The sequence below is a fragment of the Budorcas taxicolor genome, chromosome 11, assembly GCF_023091745.1.
Source record: "Budorcas taxicolor isolate Tak-1 chromosome 11, Takin1.1, whole genome shotgun sequence".
Lineage (NCBI taxonomy): Eukaryota > Metazoa > Chordata > Mammalia > Artiodactyla > Bovidae > Budorcas > Budorcas taxicolor.
In genome coordinates this window covers 28,262,699-28,281,931 of record NC_068920.1, presented here as the reverse complement: position 1 = coordinate 28,281,931, position 19,233 = coordinate 28,262,699, and the positions used below count along the sequence as shown (strand labels likewise).

The window sequence follows — 19,233 nt, the reverse complement described above, 5'->3', positions numbered from 1 at the left end:
CTCTTGGCAGGGAAGATTCCATAAATCGCAGTGAAGGGAAGCAGAGGGAGATGGAGATGGAAGTAGAGGGAGGTGGACGTGGGGAAAATCGAACTCCACCTTCATATGCTAGTGAGAAGCCATCCAGGCATCGAGAGCAGCCAGCAGTCAGACTCACACGACTTCCCAAGAGGGTTCAAACAGCTAAGGATGGGAAAATATTTTCCTCTTCCAGGCCAAGCTTAAGAGATCCTGGGTGTGTGCAAAGTGGAGGTGGCAGGACTCCCCTGTTTATCACAGGAGCAACCTCTTCCTTTCCACCCACCCCCAGTTTGTTGTGGTGGTTTTATTTTTATATTGGTGGGGAACAAACAGGAACTTGGGTAGGAAAAAAAAAATCACAGAAAGGAAATTCTGTAGTTTTTCATTCCTGGAATATACAAATTCCACTAAAACTACTGCACCCATTAGGAACCCTCTATGGGAGGAGTAAAGCTGGTGGAGACACAAATTCTGAAACCATGAAATCACCCTTTAATGAAGAATCTGCCTGCAATGTGGGAAACCTGGGTTCGATCCCTGGGTTGGGAAAATCCCCTGGAGAAGAGAATGGCAACACACTCCAGTATTCTTGTCTGGAGAATCCCAAGGATAGAAGAGCCTGGCAGGCTACAGTCCATGGAGTCAGAAAGAATCAGACATGACTGAGCAACTACCACTTTCATAGAAAACTTATGTGCTAATTCCCTTCATTTTAAGTAACTTTCAAAAGACACATATAGCACAACCCAAGAATAAATAAGATGTAAGTGTGAAATCCTTTCACAACAGAACTCATTCATCAAAATGGTTGTTAAAACCCAATCAATGGCCCACTTATTGGAAAAGTGCTAAATACAAAGATTTCCTCAGTATAAAATTCTCTGAACTAGTCTTATAAAGTAAGTGCAATGATTTACATCTGCTCGTAGGTAATGATATAATGGCAAACCTATTACCAAAAGTATAGACTCTAAGAAAAGTAGTCAAACAGAAAAAAGGGCCACCTTTTATCAGTAAGCTAATATATAAAGGCAGAACTAACTAGGAAGATCAAGGGACTATACCGGTCCCTATCATCATCCTATGCATAAAAGATAAAAGACTGTGATCCGACAAGTAACATATTCAAGATCGAGTCTCCCAGGGGACAAAAGTCCTGGGACAGAACACAGCAATGCAGTCACAGCCAGTGAAGCACCCTACCACACTGAACATTACTGAGTATTTATAACTATAATTACCTTCTTTACACATGAAGACCTTGTGATTAAAGAAATGGGTTTTGTTTTTTTTTTTTTTTTACTGAGTCAAAATATTAGTCACCAAATGAAAGCTTTCAAAAGCTCTTCACTACATCATGTCCACTCTTGGCAAACACTCTTTGTTACAAGAACATTTTCTAGTATTTTATTTCATCATGGAACAAAGGACTCATTCACTGGATGGTCCTCATTCGCGGCTGGCCTCATTCAGTTCACTTGAAGAGCCTCTGACCCATCTCCACCACGATCACCCCTCACACTTGTGTTTTCTCTACAGCACCTTTCAGAGAACAACTCCACGCAGTTCAAATGTCAATGATGCTATTGTGAGCATGGAATCTTTTAGAGGATATTGGCTATTTATACCATTGTGTGATTAGACAATTGACTTGACATTCAGTTTTTTAGAGCTGGTCCAGATCTCAGTTTCTTTCCAGCTTCCTTAAAAAAGAGGTGAGATCATCATGGTCAGAAGGAATGTGCCCAATTACTATATTACAAATGAAGAAATAGAAATGTAAAAAATAAAGACCCTTAGCTCATAAATGTTATTTGGGCTTTAGATATCTCTGGAGAAATGCAATCGAGTGCAAATATATTGGAGCAAATACTGGACACTGAATCATCAATATTTGAATTCTGAACAGATATATGGTTGACTCATAGCAAGTCATTCATTAACTCAGAAATAGAGATGCATAACAAGGAAGTAGACAGATGTATTTGAATATCTCTACATTTTTTAAAGGCACAAATCATAAGCATTTGCCTCTTTAAATTTTATAACACCATAATCCAACATAATGACTGCCTCTACAAAGAAGCACTTCACTTATTAGAGCAGGCATACAGTTTATTTAAACATGGTATTTATTATTATCTAGATACTGTCTTTTAGAGGGCAACTGGGCCAAGACTTCAGATCTGTTAGTGAAAGAACAGAATTTTAAAATGCAATTCTGAATGACTCCTGAGTCTGAGGAAGGTACAGATATTAAAGTTTATACCTATACATTGTTCCCCTGGAGAAGGCAATGACACCCTACTCCAGTACTCTTGCCTGGAAAATCTCATGGACACAGGAGCCTGGTAGGCTGCCAGTCCACGGGGTCGCTAAGAGTTGGATACGACTGAGCGACTTCACTTTCACTTTTCACTTTCATGCCTTGGAGAAGGAAATGGCAACCCACTCCACCGTTCTTGCCCGGAGAATCCCAGGGACAGGGAAGCCTGGTGGGCTGCCGTCTATGGGGCTGCACAGAGTCGGACATGACTGAAGCGACTTAGCAGCATTGTTCCCCAAAGGGTGCATCTAAAACAGTAATAGAATATAAATCCTTTATAATAATAGAAATAGTAATAGAAATAAATAGTATAATAATAGAAATAAATCCTTTTCTGGGACATAGCTGGACATAACTTGACAAACACTTAAATAGATGCTCTGTTGACTGCTTTTTTCCTCTTAATAAAAGCTAATAATACTAGATGGAAAATAAATGATCAATAGAACTTAAGTACAGGTGCTTTCATGAGTGATTTACATACATTAACTCATTTATCCTAACAACAGTCCTAGGAGATAAATATTGTACTATTGTCAATTCCACTTCACAGATGACAGAGCTGAGGCACAGAGAGGTTAAGCGACTTGTCCAATGCCACGCAGCGTGGAGCTGGTAGAGCAGGGGTCTGAACCTAGGACACGTGGGACTACAGTCCTCACTGCTTACCATCATGTTATATTTGCTCGCAGACTAGTGGGAAGGAGAAGCTATGTCTGGAAAGGCTTCCTACAAAACACACACACAGGAGCTCAGTCCTGAAGGATGAAGTGGATGAAATGGGGAGAGGGAGGCGTTCCGGGCATACAGTGGTTCAACCTAGGGGCGTGGAAGCAAGAAACCTCTTCCCAACCACACAGCAAGTAGTTCCTAAAGCTGGGACGAAGGATGCACACAACAGGGGCAGGAGACTTGGCTAGAAAGGGAGGTGAGGGCCAGGAAACAATACCTGAAAGCTATGGGCGGGAGGGGGCTAAGTGAAGGCTTTTTCCTCCTGGGAACACGGAGGATGTGCGGAAGGCAGGGCAAACCAGCAACCAAGAAGTGATTCAGAAGAAAAGTGATGAGGAGCTAACAGAGGTGGCAGGAATGGTCAAGAGACCAGTGATCATAGCAACACGACAACATGGAGATCCGCCAGCAATGAATAGTTTAGACATGCAGGGTCTTCATGTAAAAGATGAGCAGATCTTTCATGTGCGCTGTGCTGTGCTTAGCTGCTCAGTCGTGTCCGACTCTGTGACCCCATGAACTGTAGCCCACCAGGCTCCTCTGTCCCCGGTGATTCTCCAGGCAAGAATACTGCAGTGGGTTGCCATGCCCTCCTCCAAGGGAATCTTCCCAACCCAGAGATCAAACCGAGGTCTCCCATATTGCAGGCGGATTCTTTACCAGCTGAGCCACCAGGGAAGCCCAAGAATATTGGAGTGAGCAGCCTATCCCTTCTCCAGGGGATCTTCCCGACCCAGGAATCAAACAGGGGTCTCCTGCATTGCAGGCAGATTCTTTACCAGCTGAGCTACCAGGGAAAACTCTAATTACCTGCAGGTGATGTGGAAACCTAACAATCATAAACAAAAATATAGATGTCACCACAAGGCGAGGGAAAGAGCATTTCACATGAATCCACAGGGCACGGCTTCAGGCCCTACTCTGTCAGCCCCAGGGCGCCGACTATGAGCCCACGTGGCCACTCGCTGCTCGGTTCTAGAAATGAGCCATTCGTCTCCGTCTCATTGAGTCTCTGGCCACCATTTCTCAGCTGGAGACGTATCAGAATCAGTAAAAATGCTTCATCCTACTTCGCTCTTTTATTATTTTCAACAAGTGTTTACAAGTCCAACAGTTTCTGAAAAAATCACAAAGATTAAAAATAAGAGCACAACCGTCCTCTCAGAAAATACATCTTTTTAACAGACATTATATCAAAATGGAAATTGCCTAATGACACTGTCCAGAACATGGACCATCCTGAGACCGCATATCATTTTCATAATTTAACACATCCTTATCACTGAAAGCCACAAACCTGGAGTTATTACACATTCCTTATAATGAAATCAAATCAATAGAATGGCATGCTTTCCAAGATTTCTGAGGATTAATGCCCACCCACAGAGCAGTCCCTAGTAATAATGGAAGAACCAGAACCACAAGTTGCAAGGCAAACTGCAATTTAAAAAAAAACACAAACACACATTGAGACCATGTCACATGGTTCACAGAGACAAGCCTCCTTATACTTCATAGGATAAAAACAGCATCAGCCCACACATGATGGTGAAATGAGTATGAAAGACAGGAAAGCTGAGTTCACCTTCCAGACCAGCCCTGACTTGCACGACCTCAGAAGTCTCCTAACCCATATGGGACTCCGTTTGCCTCGTTTGTAAAGATGGGATACTTACAGATGTTGGTGTTCTTTGTTTTAAAGCCACAGTCACAAAATAAATAAATAAAGCCACAATCAAATAAGTTTGGCAATTACTGTGTACTATTCCCTCTCTGGAAGAGACACAAAACACATCCAATATAAAAGGCTCTAGCAAGTTCTGCCATCCAGAAGCCTCTTTCTTTAAACTTGTTGGACCAAGTAAAGTTCTATTCATTTAACACTTTGGAACTTAGGCATGCCAAGAGACAGACTGTAGCAACCAGGAGGAAGGGCTTTCCCAGGTGGTGCAGTGGTAAAGAATATGCCTGTCAATGCGGAGGCGCAGGAGACCTGGGTTCGATCCCTGAGTTGGGAAGATCCCCTGGAGAAGAAAATGGCAATCCACTCCAGTATTCTTGCCTGAGAAATCCCATGGACAGAGGAGACTGGCAGAGACTACAGTTCATAGAGTTGCAAAAAAGTCAGACACGACTGAGTGACTAAATAACAACCCAGCAGGAAGCCGGGTCTTTCTACAAAGCTCTGCTTTCCTGGGTGGGAACATGATCCTCTGCTCTCCAGAAGGGCTTCCTCCATGTAGCAGGATCAAGACAGGCAGCTGAAGAGGTACCATACAGTCTGTCTCTCTCTCCCCTTCTCCAGGGCAGTATTTCCAAAGACCCCAGTTAGGATTCTTGTTTGGGTCTTATATCCACTTTCTGGACCAATCACTGTGGTCAAGGGACTGGGGCACGGGAGCAGTAGGCACAGAAGCATATGACCACCATGCAACAAATATTTGCAAACAAATATTTGAAAAACAAATGGAGAAACTGAGAAAGGGCTGCTGGGCTATGCAGACAAAAACAGTAGTCGTCAGTTCAACAACTACCGAGGCTGTTATGATTATGACTAAAACTTTTAGTGCTGAAACTCCTAGCAACAAAGGTGAAAGGCAAACAGCATTATTTTTAATTAATTGACTTTAAAAGGAAGCAGGTAAGTTTTTTAAATGAGAACGTGTTTTTCCTGGCACTAAAAGCTAAAAGCAATTTAGCCTAGAACCCATGCATCAAAAATATTCACAAGACCTTAATGAAGCACAGAACAGGAAAATGGACTAACCAGACGGACTAATTTCCTCTAACCAAACACATGGACATGTCCTTTACATTCAGTTTCTCATATCAACTTTTGCTAAAAGTCAAAGACAAACATTAAAAATTAAAGTAGTGAAGGCGCTTCTTGAGGAAGGGTCCAGCCAGGCAGCTTTCTAGAAATCCAACCACAAAGAGGACTCAACGCTGACTACCTGGGGATCAGGCTGGTGGGTCCTGCCAGGCAGAGACAGAGCATAACGAGTGAAGACCATGGGGTCCAACAGACGATCAGCGCTGTCGGCTTCCAGCCTCCAGGGAGCATCCTCGGAAAGGGGTTGAAGGATTTTAACGGGGAAACGATACACTTGGATCTGCATTTCAGAAAACCACAGGGGCAGCTGTGCAGACGAAGGATCAGAGTGAGGCCATGCGGCTGGGAGTTCAGAGGCTGCTGAAGTTTTCCTGGAGAGCTGGCGATGACAGCCTGAGCTATAATTTAATGGGACTCAGTACCCGCCAAATCTCTGGACCCTCTGATAGGTCAGCCGCACCTGTGAGGCATCTGGGACAGTGATGGTGCCCCAGGGCCAAGGATTCCTGCCCCAGAGTATATTGTAGAGGGTTATCCCCACCCCCCGTCCACTAATGAGGTCCTTGCACAAGCAAAGAACATGTGAATTCTGTAGTTTTTTATGAAAATAAACAGAAAAAGAACGGTTCTGCCAGCAAGGGTTTAGAGGAGGCCTGGGATGAACTGGTCTCAGAGCCTGAGTAGTGGCAAGGTTTCATTCCTCAGGGTCCTCATGCGCAGAGGAGTATGCTGCCTGCCTCCTCCCAGGAAGCTGGCTTCTTGTTGAAGACTGATATCCCGCAGAAACAATGTTCCCATCAAACTTCTTGTACAATTTATCTTGATAAGCATGATTCACTTCCACAAAACTTTTAGCAAAACTGTATTATAACAAGTTCTCTTCTCTCTCCCCAATTAAAGGGAAAAAAAGAGAAGAAAACCTTGAAATACAAACTGTAACTTAAGAGCTCAGCAAAATGAAAAGGCTGATCAACCAGCCTTGATTTTGCTAAGTCTATAAAGGAGCATCCAAGCCAGTCCTTCAAAATGGCCAAGAGCCAGCACTGCTGAGAAGTACCTCACCTAAGGCAGCAGGTAGACCGTGGCCTAGGCCATTTCAGGTCCCAACCTGACCCATATTCTAAAACCACGAAGGATTTTCTGACGTGTTTATAACTAACTAGGTCTCCCTCCAGTCCTGCCATACCACTCACATGACCACACTTTGGTCGAATGTAAATCTGACATGTCCCCTTCTTTTAAGGCCCCTCAAAAGCTTCTGGAAAGCCCTCCATGACCTAATCCCAAACTACACATTGTTCATTAAATTCTTTCCCCATTTGTTGCTACTGGGCTAACTCTTAGCCTTCAAGGCTCAACTTGGGCATCAGCTTCCCAGGGGAGCATCCTTCTAGTTCTGAGCAAAGCCAAGGGCCAGTCTGTCATCCACAGCCCTGGGGGCACACTTCTCAACACGTGAGACTGAGATTATCTGTTCAAGACTGCATGTTCCTTCTCTCTTGCTTTTCTTCCCACCCCTGGTAGCAGCACATGGTCCAACACATCACAGGTACTCCGCTGGTGTCAGCTGACCTCCCTCCTGAATGAAAGTCTCTTCTCCGACCTTCCTCTCTACACCTGACCTTCGATTTCCTGACCTAAAACTATGTCTTGGTGCACACAAATGGGTTATTTTAACCACAAATCCCCAATGCTGAAGGAACCACAAGCTCCTCACAAATTCACCATTAAAACAACTCATGTCGAAGAATGGCTGCTTACTTATTAAGATTAATTAATTAATATTAATGAACTAATGCCCAGACTCGAAATTGAAACTTTCCAAATACCTTCATACACACTGAACAGTCTGAACAACTTTGGGGTAAAAATATCCTTTCTCTTCTCATTTTCTCAACACTATCGTTCAAAACACACACAGGCAACAAGAACAGCTAAGATATCATCAATATCTTTGAAAAGTCCTGTCTGAAACAAGAAGGGATTGTACTTAAGATATGACTAAAAAGTTGATCCAATCTTTTGTTCAACTTCTCCAAAGGATCCATTATGTGCTCCATTTAAACCCATGCTTCCTCTTACTTGTATCTTGATCTGAACACCATCGATGCCTCTTAGATAAGAGCACCCCTCATCCTGTGCTTTTGCAAGGATAACAGACTTTCAAACACATCACGTCCTGACTACTTAGGATAAGGGTCAGGGAACTCAGATGTACATGGAAGCCTTGTAAAAGAGCAAAAGAGGCTAGATGGAAAAACAACCTTGAGGACAATGACAAATGGCTGCCAACACTGGGCTTGAGGGTGCCTTAGGGACAGAGGCAAATTGGAGAGACTGGTCTCAGCTGGAAGCACTCAGTCACCAGCTCTTCCGATCCATGTCAGGCACAGACGTGGGCCTGATTCCAAGGTCTAAGTTCTGAAGAGCAGATGGAATCGACATGTGTGACCAAAACTTCCCAATCTGTAAATACTGGTGACCAATTTCATTTTTTTTAAACCCTGGGTACTTGAAGCACATCAGAACAGGCTTCAGGCCACTAGCTGGTGACATCTGCTTCCAGTCGAAGCTACCCATTGTCATTTTCAATGGCCCACTGATCCTTATAAACTTGAGTCTTCTCCAACGTGACAGAAAGATCTTTTGTGACTGGAAATACAGATGTCCTGCCTAAGACTGGCACCAGTTGTTGGGCCCAACACCCAATGCCCCAGTCTCCAGAACAGCTGGTTTAACACATGCATGTTAATCAACAGGAGTTGTGCACAGCTCACCATTCGGGGACAGTTTCCCCTACATTTCAGCTCAATTACCTCAACTGGTTTCCACCAGGAGCCAGGGGAGAGGTGAAGGCAAATGGAATCCCTGAGGAACTGTTCCAAAGACCCAGAGAAAACAAAATAAGTCTGGGAGAGAAAGAGATAATGACCTCTAGTTCATACAGTAGAACTTGGGAGAGAAAGGGTGAGGAGGCTACGACAGCTGAACTCAAGAGACATGGAACTTCCACAGAAAAGGAACAAGTCCTTCCAGCTCTAGAGGGAAGAAAAGGTAAACAAGCATGCACACAAGCATGACAGAAATGCCATCAAAACAGAAAGGAAGATTTTTATGAAAGGCTCAGAGAAGCTCCTAGTCTGTAGCTGCCTTAACATAAGATTCATAGGACTATCTAGAAACCTCCCAGATCCGTCTTTAAGGACCAAGCCTGACAGAGTATCTAAAGAATCCTTTCTGTTCTGTGAGGTGCCTGCACGTGAAACTCAATGTAAATGTCCTGCCGTGGCTCAGTCTCCTTTAAAGCATCTCCTTAGTCCTTTATCTGTTTTGGACACCTCTGGTTTATCTTGACAAACACTCTGTGAGCCCCGTCGCCTCACACTGTTCTCACACCTCCTCTGCCCTCGTTGAGCTTGGCATAGAAAATCCATTTTAAACTTGGATTTAAACAGAAATTTTCTTTATTCGCTTATTTTCTCATCGGCAAATGGAGAAATCTCACCTACCTCACAGTGGGGATTAGAAGAAATAATAATCAATGGTTCCAACATAAATGGTGCCCTAATGTTCTTTTCTCTCCCCAGGCCCACAGTCTCCCAACCTCAGCCCCAACATTGCTTTTTTTTCCAATTCTTTTTTTTTATTGAAGCATAGTTTATTTACAATGCTGTATTAACTCCTGCTATTCAGCAAAGTGATTCAGTTATATGTATATATACATTTTTAAAATATTTTTCCATTATGGTTTATCATAGGATATTGAATATAATTCTCTGTGCTATACAAAGGACCTTATATATAAAAAGTTACCTCTGATACAGTATTGTAAAGTAAAATAAAGTAAAAAAATAAATAAATAAAAAAATAAAAGACACCATTAAGAAAAAAAAAGTTACCTCTGCTACTCCCCTCCCCCTCCATCTCTAACATTTTATAGTTTATGACCCTAAATGTCAAAAGTACAAAATTCTGAAATATTGACCGTACCAAACAGAAGCTGGAAGAGATACACAACTTGTAAAACTCAATTTCCTCTTCTTACTCATCAATATAAATTTGCTCAGTGACAGATTAACTCAAGAACTGTCAATTCCAAGAATTGAGATGCGAAGACACAATATAAAGCACACAGTAGCCCACATCAACAACCAGTGATAATTTTTATTGCCGCCTGTTATACTAGTTGCCAGGAATTTTTTTTCAAAAATCTTGGATGTTTGCTTTAAATATAGTAATAAAAGAAAATATGACCGGCTGTTGAAGCCCATATGCTAACTCCTTTTCAGAACTACAAAATGCTCATTCAGAGTTGGTTTGTACACAGCAAGGAGCAGCCGGAGGGGAGCCAGAGAACTCAATGAAAACTCAACTGTTTAGAAAACTAGTAAATAGAAGATTGGAGCTGTGCTTCTCTGGTTTCTTCTCATTTAAAGCCCAGGATGCAAATCAAGCTGATCCTTGAATTTTCATTACAGTTTCACTGAAGACTCAAATAGAACCTCTGGTGAATGATTTCTGTGCTACGAATCTCAGCTTCATCTATAGTTAATTCTCAGAAGCTTTAAGCACAGTTGGCCGCTCTGCGCTGCCTGAAATAATCCCCATTCTCCGGGTTCTCCTCTCTTGTCGCTGGCTGTTCTTCCTATTCCTTTGCTGGCTCCATGCTCCTCTGAATGTTACATTACCTCCTGGCTTCGGCTTTCACCACTTTTCTCTTCCTTTCTTCCTACGTGGGATCATGCCTGTTCCAATGACTTCAGACACTCCCTGGTACACGGGCAAATTCCAAATCTCTTTCTTGAAATAAAACCTTTCCCTGGGCTATACACTCACACTGCCACCAAAGCTCAACGTCTTCACTTGAACATTTCAAAGGCATGGCAAACTCATAGTATTCTGAAATTATGCCCTTTACCACCCCCACTAGTCTCCCTTATCACTGTAAGTAAGGTCCCCACCTATCCAGTTTCTCACACTCATGGATTCTTCTTTTTTCCCCCCTAAGCTCTCATATGCTTCTATATTCCAAACACATCCCTGAATCTGTCTACCTCTGGCCACCTCCTCCCAGCCATCCTGAGACCCATGGTTCTCACTTTCCTGTGCATCAGACCATCTGGAGGGCTTGGTTAAAACACAGACTGCTGGGTCCCCCACCAGTGTTTCTGATCCAGCAGGTGTGTGATAAGGCTGAGACGCTGCATTACTAGTAAGTTCCCAGGTGATTCTGCTGCTGATCCTGAGAACACCTCTGAGAACCATCACCCCACACCAGTCATTATCTCTCCCCTCCCTACCCAGGAACACCTGAATTACTGGTTGTCTCACCATGCTGCCTCCCTCTCATCTATTGTCTACTTACGAAGGCTCAGTAACTATTTAAAACATATCAGATTGTGTTAGCTGAAAATCAAATCCAAACTCCTTAGTCACCAGAGCATATGTGGTCCAGCGTGGCTTCTCTAGCTTCAGCGTTTGCTTGAAAGTGAAAGTGTTCATCACTCAGTCGTGTCTGACTCTTTGGGACCCCATGGACTGTAGCCCACCAGGCTCCTCTGTCCATGGAATTCTCCAGGGAAGAATACTGGAGTCGATTGCCATGTCCTTCTCCAGGAGATCTTCCAAACCCAGGAATCAAATCTGGGTTTCCTGCACTGAAGGCAAATTCTTTACTGTCTGAGCCACCCCAGGGCCTTTGCACATTCTGCTGACTCTGCCTAGAAGCCCCTCCCCTCACTCTTCTCTTGACTGTTCTCTCTCTTCATACAGGGATTACCTTAAATGTTGCCACCTCAAAAATGTCTTATCTAACTACCTTACATAACTCCTCACCTCACTCCAAATTCCCTATCACCATACTTTTCTGACAGTTTAGCTTTGCCACAATTAGTGTGTGCATATATATATATCCACACACACACACACACACATATGTTTGTCTGCCTCACTGCCTAGACAGCTAGTCAAGTCATAGCTGTCATGTCTGCTGTATACTCAGCACAGTACCTGGTAGGCATGTAATACATACCAAATGAATTTCTCTTGGATAGATTGATAAATGAATAAGTAACAAACCTTACAACAAGAGAAGGCAATGACTTCAAGTTTCTGACATAATCAAACCACTTTCCAGATTATTTGATTCAGTCCCTTTAAGACAAGTTAATTATCTTCCCAACAAGTCAAAACAATACCATATGAGAGCCATGAGGTGGGGGATTGGAGGAGGGGGGAAATACAGATGAACACAAATCATTTCCATGAAAACAGACCCACGGCAGAACGCTAAAATCTGGAAGTAGACTGTCTTTTCCAGTACTTTTTTTTTTAAGATAGCTACATATCAGCCTTCACAGCAGATGACATTTTTACAAATACTTACAGATTAAACAGCTCATAGTATATGACAATATGTCAACACTCTTTCAAAGAATATATATTCCTGCCTCACATAATGGGAAATATTCAAGTTTCAACTAATTCTCCACCACATGGATGATGGAAACCTCATCTCAGGGCACAGTCCAGGGAATTGGTCGCCATAGATACTCAGTAATAAATCAGGCAAATGATCACAAAACTCAGAGGAATCTGGACTCCTCGCACAGAGTTGGACACGACTGAAGCGACTTAGCAGCAGCAGCAGCAACCCCTCAAATAGTGTCTGCTCTTCTCTGATCCCTGATAGAAGGTCTACTCCATGCTTGCTCATGCAGCAAATATTTGTTGAGGAAGAAGTCAAATAATACATAATGGGCATTCATAGCAGTATTCTGCATCACAATGCCACTGATATAGTCCCCCTAAAAAGAAACTGTTATCACATTTCTGCTTACAACCCTCTGACAGCTCCCAGGGGCCTTTGGGGAAAACTCTGCATTCCCCAGTGTGGCACGTGAGCCCTTTCTGACCTGATTTCCCAGCTGCTGTTTCCAGCCACATCTCTCACCACTCCCCGGATCCTCCTCTCGTGATTCTGTAACGACACTTGTCCCCCTCAGATCGTTTCCTTGCTGGGCAAACCCTCTACTGGCCATCCTCTTAATCTGACTAATTCTAGCTCTTCCTGAGACTTAGTGTGGTGTCACAAATGTGGGCCACCTGCCACTCTCTAGGCTTCTCACCACTGCACTTCCTGGACTCCATGAAAACAGTTCATTTACTTGACTTCTCCCTTCTCCTTGGGCTTCCCTTGTGGCTCAGCTGGTAAAGAATCTGCCTGCAATGCAAGAGACCTGGGTTCAATCCCTGGGTTGGCAAGATTCCCTGGAGAAGGGAAAGGCTACCCACTCCAGTATTCTGGCCTGGAGAATTCCATGGATTGTATAGTCCACGGGATCGCAAAGAGTCGGACACGACTGAGCGACTTTCACACTTTCCCTTCTCCTTGACCACACTGTGACATCCCTGAGGGTCCAATCCAGGCCACGTTACTTTCCCATCCCAATACCGAACACGGAGCCAGACACAAGCAGGGTTCAAAAGACAGGAACAATAGACAACAGGCAGAAGCAACCAAACAACCATCAGTGGATGAAAGGACAAAGAAAATGGGGTATATTCATATCGTGGGATATGATTCAGCCTTAAAATTGAAGGTAATCACGCCATATGCAAAACATGGATGAACCTTAAGGACCTTATGCTGAAGGAAATCAGCCAGGCTCCAGGCTTACTGAGTCCATTTATGTGAGGAATCTTAAATAGTCAAACTCTTAGAAAGTAGAATGGTGACTGCCAGGGACACAGGGGACAGGGAAAAGGAAATTGCTATTCAATGGGTTCAAAGCTTCAATTTTGCAGGATGAGAAAGTTCTCAAGATCCGTTGCACAGCAGTGGGCATAGACCTAACATCGCTATACTATACACTTAAAAATGCTACAGATGACGGGGCTTCCCTGGTGTTTCCTTGATCAGGCAAAGCACACGTCCACCTCAGGGCCTCCTTCACATCCCACCTGAAATGCCTCCATCCCCACTACAGAGTTCTCTATTGAATGTCCTCAAGTTCCCAACAACCACCATCTCTAAAACAGCACACTCGCACCTCGTGGGTCCCCTTATCCTCCTCGTCCTTATTACTACCGGATGTTTTGCCATGTGCTTATTTACCTAAGCAGTTACTGTCCATCTCCCTACTAGAATACAGGGCTCAGAGACTTGTTTTGCTTGCTGCTGTATTCCGAACACCTGGAAAGTCCTTGGCTTACAGTGAACACTCACGTTTGTTAAATACCTGAAGAGCGAGACACATTCAGCCCTATATGGTATGAGAAACTGTGACACTTAACACTCTTAGGATAGCCATGTCAAGCTTAAGTATCCTGCAGAAATGAGCAGCAACTTCCCAACACCAGAAACTTACCTCTCGTTTTCTTCTGACCAGTGGGTTTACTAAGACAGCTTTGCTCTGTGAGTCCTTCTATCAATGGGGAGTCCCCAAAATGTATTGAATCATGAGGTGTGACGCTCTCCAGCATAATTAGCACTTTGCATTAAGGCTGCTACACTGCTGGTCAGGGTGTATCCAGCTCTGTAAGTGATAACAGGAGGGGTGTTCGTTCCCTCCACAGGCAGCCCAAGTCTCCACCACACTCTCCAGTCTGGGGTCTGCGACCCTCTGCAGCAGCTGCAGACAGCAGAAGGCATTCCTACAGGCCAGCTCTTTCGTGGGACGCTAAATGAGGTAAACTTCCACGATCCATGACTAGTTAGAGGATTATTTTACCAGGCACTCCCGAACTGCTGACTTGGGATGCCAGGCAGATACTCATGGCTTTTCTCTTTCCTCTGTGCCTTTTTTCCTTCCACCATGATGATTAATTCCTACAGCTGATCACTACCCTTCTATCATTCTATTCTGAGCTAGAAAAACAAAGTTCCTTAGGTCCTGAGCCATCTTTTAACCTCTTGTAACTTGATCCTTTATATGTGAAAACAATAGCTGACCGGGGTGGGGAATGAAACAAACAAGCGAATGAGCAAACTGTGATTTGCACAGCAGCAGGGATGTGGTTCAGATGGCAAAGCGTCTGTCTACAATGTGGGAGACACGGGTTCGATCCCGGGGTTGGGAAGATCCCCTGGAGAAGGAAATGGCAATCCACTCCAGGACTATTGCCTGGAAAATCCCATGGACAGAGGAGCCTGGTAGGCTACAGCCCATGGGGTTGCAAAGAGTCGGACACGACTGAGCGACTTCACTTCACTCACAGGGATGTGAAGATGAATACAACAGTCCCTATCGCCAACGGTGTATACTCTGGTGACTATCCATAAAATGAGCTGTCACAAAAACTGGAAAAAATAACCAGGATCTACTTCCATGATTTTAAAAAATCTTTGCGACCACTGACAAATTCCTCAAGGTCACCTACAACTAAGACAACCAACCAAGCTTCAGGAATACTGTTTAGTTCACATTCTTTATCCATTCCTTCTCTGTCTCACTGAGAATATATTTTTTTCTACCAACACTTTTCCAAATGTTGATCCAGATCCACAAAGTAGATATTCCTTCTAATCCTATCCATCTACAGATTGTTATTTCTCTATCTGTTAGAATTCAAGAGCTACCTAGCCACAGGCTACAGTGACAGAAAACTTCCAAAGTTGGAATTACTTGGGATATTTGCAAAACACCAAAGGGAGAGGGGGAAAGAAGTGCTCCCGGGGGAAAAAAATGAATCCCATCATCACTCCTCTCTCTCTCCCCCAAGTCTCCTTCCTCGCTAGCATGGACCATGAGTCATCATGTTGCCTTTGGAGCTGAATGGAGCAACCCAGCCAAAGAGATGGGGCACTGAACTGGGTGGAACAGTGATCTGTTAAAAGACAAGATCCTAGCTTTGCACTTAGAGGAACTACCTGAATATTGATAAGGATGGGCAGAGAGACGTCAAAATTGGGTTCACGTGACAGCAGTAAGTTATCAGAACTTCACAGCAAGTCTGCTTCTTAGAGGGTGTCAGCCTAAGACTACCACTCAGGTAACACCTATCCAAATCCAGCTGGATCAAGAATTTCCCACTACAGTATACAGGTAGCGTTTTTTCAAGTCATTATAATGGAGAGACTGTGTTAATAAAGGCTGTGTTTTTACTAGATCGTGAAAAACAGGACATTCTGGTGGCCAAACAACTCAGAGGGTATGCCTGGGTGGGCTGAGCATGAAGTTAAATAAGGCTGAGTGCAGCTTCACCATACTTCTGGCATTTTCCTGTGCAGCTTTTAGGGAGAATAAGACAACTTTCTGTCTTTTCTCAGCTGATAACTTACATGGAAAGGTTTCCACAACTAGAAGCGATGGACACTCACTTTTCAAGTGTTTACTGAGGTCCATGGGCCGCACAGTGTGCTGAGTGCTGCAGGTTACAACAGCTCCACCCTGGGGGTGTCCACGGTCAAGGAGTCAACCCACCTCACCAAGGAACTCCCTTCCCACGTGAGACTAGGCAGCGGTGCTACTAACCAATGCCAACACCTCTGTGTTGAAAAACAGTGGTCCTTGAACAACGGGGCTGTTACGGGAAGTGGAAAATCTACATCTAACATATAGTCGGCCTCCTTATACACAGGCACAGCTCCTCCGCCTCCTTGGGCTCAACAGCCCCAGGTGTGTGTTACTGTGTTACTACTGGAAAGAATACATGCTATAGCTACATAAGTGGATCCCAGGTGGCACAGTAGTAAAGAATCCTCCTGCCAATGCAAGAGACTCAGGAGATGCAAGAGATGTGGATTCAGTTCCTGGGTTGGGAAGATCCCCTGGAGTAGGAAATGGCAACCCACTTCAGTATTCTTGCCTGGAGAATCCCCATGGACAGAGGAGCCAGGCGGGCTACAGTCCATGGGGTCACAAAGAGTCAGGTATGACTCCGAGCACACACATATAAGTAGATCCGTGCTGCTCAAGCCTGTGTTGTTCAAGAGTCAACTGCAGTTATTTTCCTGGAGGAGAAATGGTCATCAGCACAGCACTGACCTGAGGTTGGCATTGCCAGTGAACGCTGAAGCCAGCTCGGGGAAAGCCCCGCTGCTGCTCAAGTTTCCCCAGGCCAAGACACATCTAAACTTCACCGGCCAAACCTGAAAACCACTCTTCATCTGCTTCCTGTCTTTTCCTCCTAAGTGTCTTAGCTGCTCTGGGATACATTCTGACCCAGAAATCAAGTGTGAGTACTTCAACAAACAATATGCAAATTCCAAAGCAGGAGAGAATGCTGAAAATTATATGCATCATTCACCAACCTGCACACACATTTATGTCACCTGAACAGTATGTGTATATATGCGTGTTTAATCCAGAGCACTTTAACAATTATCCTATTTATTCCATTGCATCAAAACACTGATTTCTTTACAACTAACTGAAAGAAATGAAAGGCTTAAAACAGTATTAAAGACTTAAATTTCTTTTCCTGAATATCATCTAAATGTAATAGAACATGTATGTTGTGTTCTGTTGATTCCATTATCTTCATTTTTGGAAGGCTTCTTTGTTCTTTTATTTGGAAAATCACTTTAACCTCTATTTACATAAAGTGCCCAGGCTGGAACATTCCTGAGGTTTACAGTAACAGGGTGACGAGTTTACCATTAATTTATTCATTCATTCAAGCGTCATGTTCCCCGGCACCTACTTGGTTTCACTGAGGCTGAATCACACCCTCCTTAAGCTTCTCAAACATTCAGTATGGCCTCTACCAGGGCTCTGATCTCACCTCCAGAGCTCCTAGATCACCTGACCCTCCGTAGGTCTGGTAATAAATCGAATACAAATGTCTTTTTTCTTGCTTTGCCCCAGAGCCTCCTAAATTCCTGGAACTCAGTAGGTGGGTGCTAGATAAAGAGAAAACACTGCCCATGACCACTTCTATTGACCAGCGACTGTATTATATGCAACCAGGTGCTGTAAATCCTCCCCTCAATGGGCAATTCTAACCACTGCCATTCTGGATATTTCCATAAAAGACAGGGAGAGGCCAGGTAACTCGTGTGTGTAGAATGGGGAGTATCCCTGTCAGGGGCAGGGGAGACAGACCTGCATAGCACAGGAAGGTCTAGGTTAAGGTTCCTCCCATTCCTGAGAGTTCGAGAAAGAGGCCGATCACACCCCTCCCACCTGCACTCCAGAGAAGCTGAGAGAGCGCTTCTGTTGCATCTCCACAGCTTCACCAAGAATATAACAAGCTTGGGGGGTGCGGGTTGGGGGGGCAGTGTGGGTGGTGGGAGAAATATCATCTTAAATGTCTGACCAGCCCACAGGGAGAGGCTGTTGACTGCACGGCTTTACTTCCTTTTTATTTCTGCACAAGACCTAGTTAAAGCACGCCATTTGTTGGGGGGATAAAACAGGTTATGACATGTAAAAAGCGTAGAAACAGCTCCCAGCAGATGGTCAGCACTTGATGTCTGTTAGCTATTAATATCATTTTCTGTTTAGTTGGGACAAAGAAATCATGACATTTCAGTGACAGTTTTATCCTCCTGATCCTCTGACGTGACCACCGTGTCATTATTCAGTCACACGAGCAAACAGACCTGAGGAATCACAATCCTAAAACAGAACAAAAAGGCACCCTCGGGACGCCCGGCAGTCCAGTGATTAAGACTCTGTGCTTTCAAGGCAGGGGGCACATGTTCGATCCCACATGCCATGTGGCGAAAAAAAAAAATTTTTTTTTTTTTTAATTTTTTTTAAGGCACTCGCCCTCCCCTGCAAGTTTAGGGCAATGGCTCTGCTAATGTAGGTGCCACAAATTGAGGAGGTACTGCTTCCTCTAAACCCACAGAAACCATCCAGTGGTGCCCACCCCTCCTCTAAACCTGCCTCTAACCGTGGAGAGGAGTCAGCAAGAGGGAGAGTGCTCCCATTTCACCAAATCGAAGTGCTTTTTCTCAATGGCACCCCACTCCAGCACTCTTGCCTGGAAAATCCCATGGACGGAGGAGCCTGGTAGGCTGCAGTCCATGGGGTCGCACATGACTGAGCGACTTCACTTTCACTTTTCACTTTCATGCATTGGAGAAGGAAATGGCAACCCACTCCAGTGTTCTTGCCTGGAGAATGCCAGGGACAGGGGAGCCTGGTGGGCTGCCGTCTATGGGGTCACACAGAGTCGGACACGACTGAAGCGACTTAGCAGCAGCAACAGCAATGCTACAAACATAGTAGAAATAACACCATATTCAGGGCACATTTTCGGACTGGCGAAACAGACAAAATTGCCTGTTTTCACTGATTAGACCTCAATGATTAATCTTCTTTGACTAGCGTCTGAATATAACATGTGCAGGTAGCTTTGTTGATAGATA

General features: G+C 44.2%; 1 protein-coding gene across 1 annotated transcript in view; it reads right to left on the bottom strand.

Annotated features, from left to right (window-relative positions):
- Window positions 1–19,233, bottom strand: part of CARMIL1 (capping protein regulator and myosin 1 linker 1) — a 308,343-nt gene that overhangs the window by 251,046 nt on the left and 38,064 nt on the right. The window lies entirely within an intron of this gene.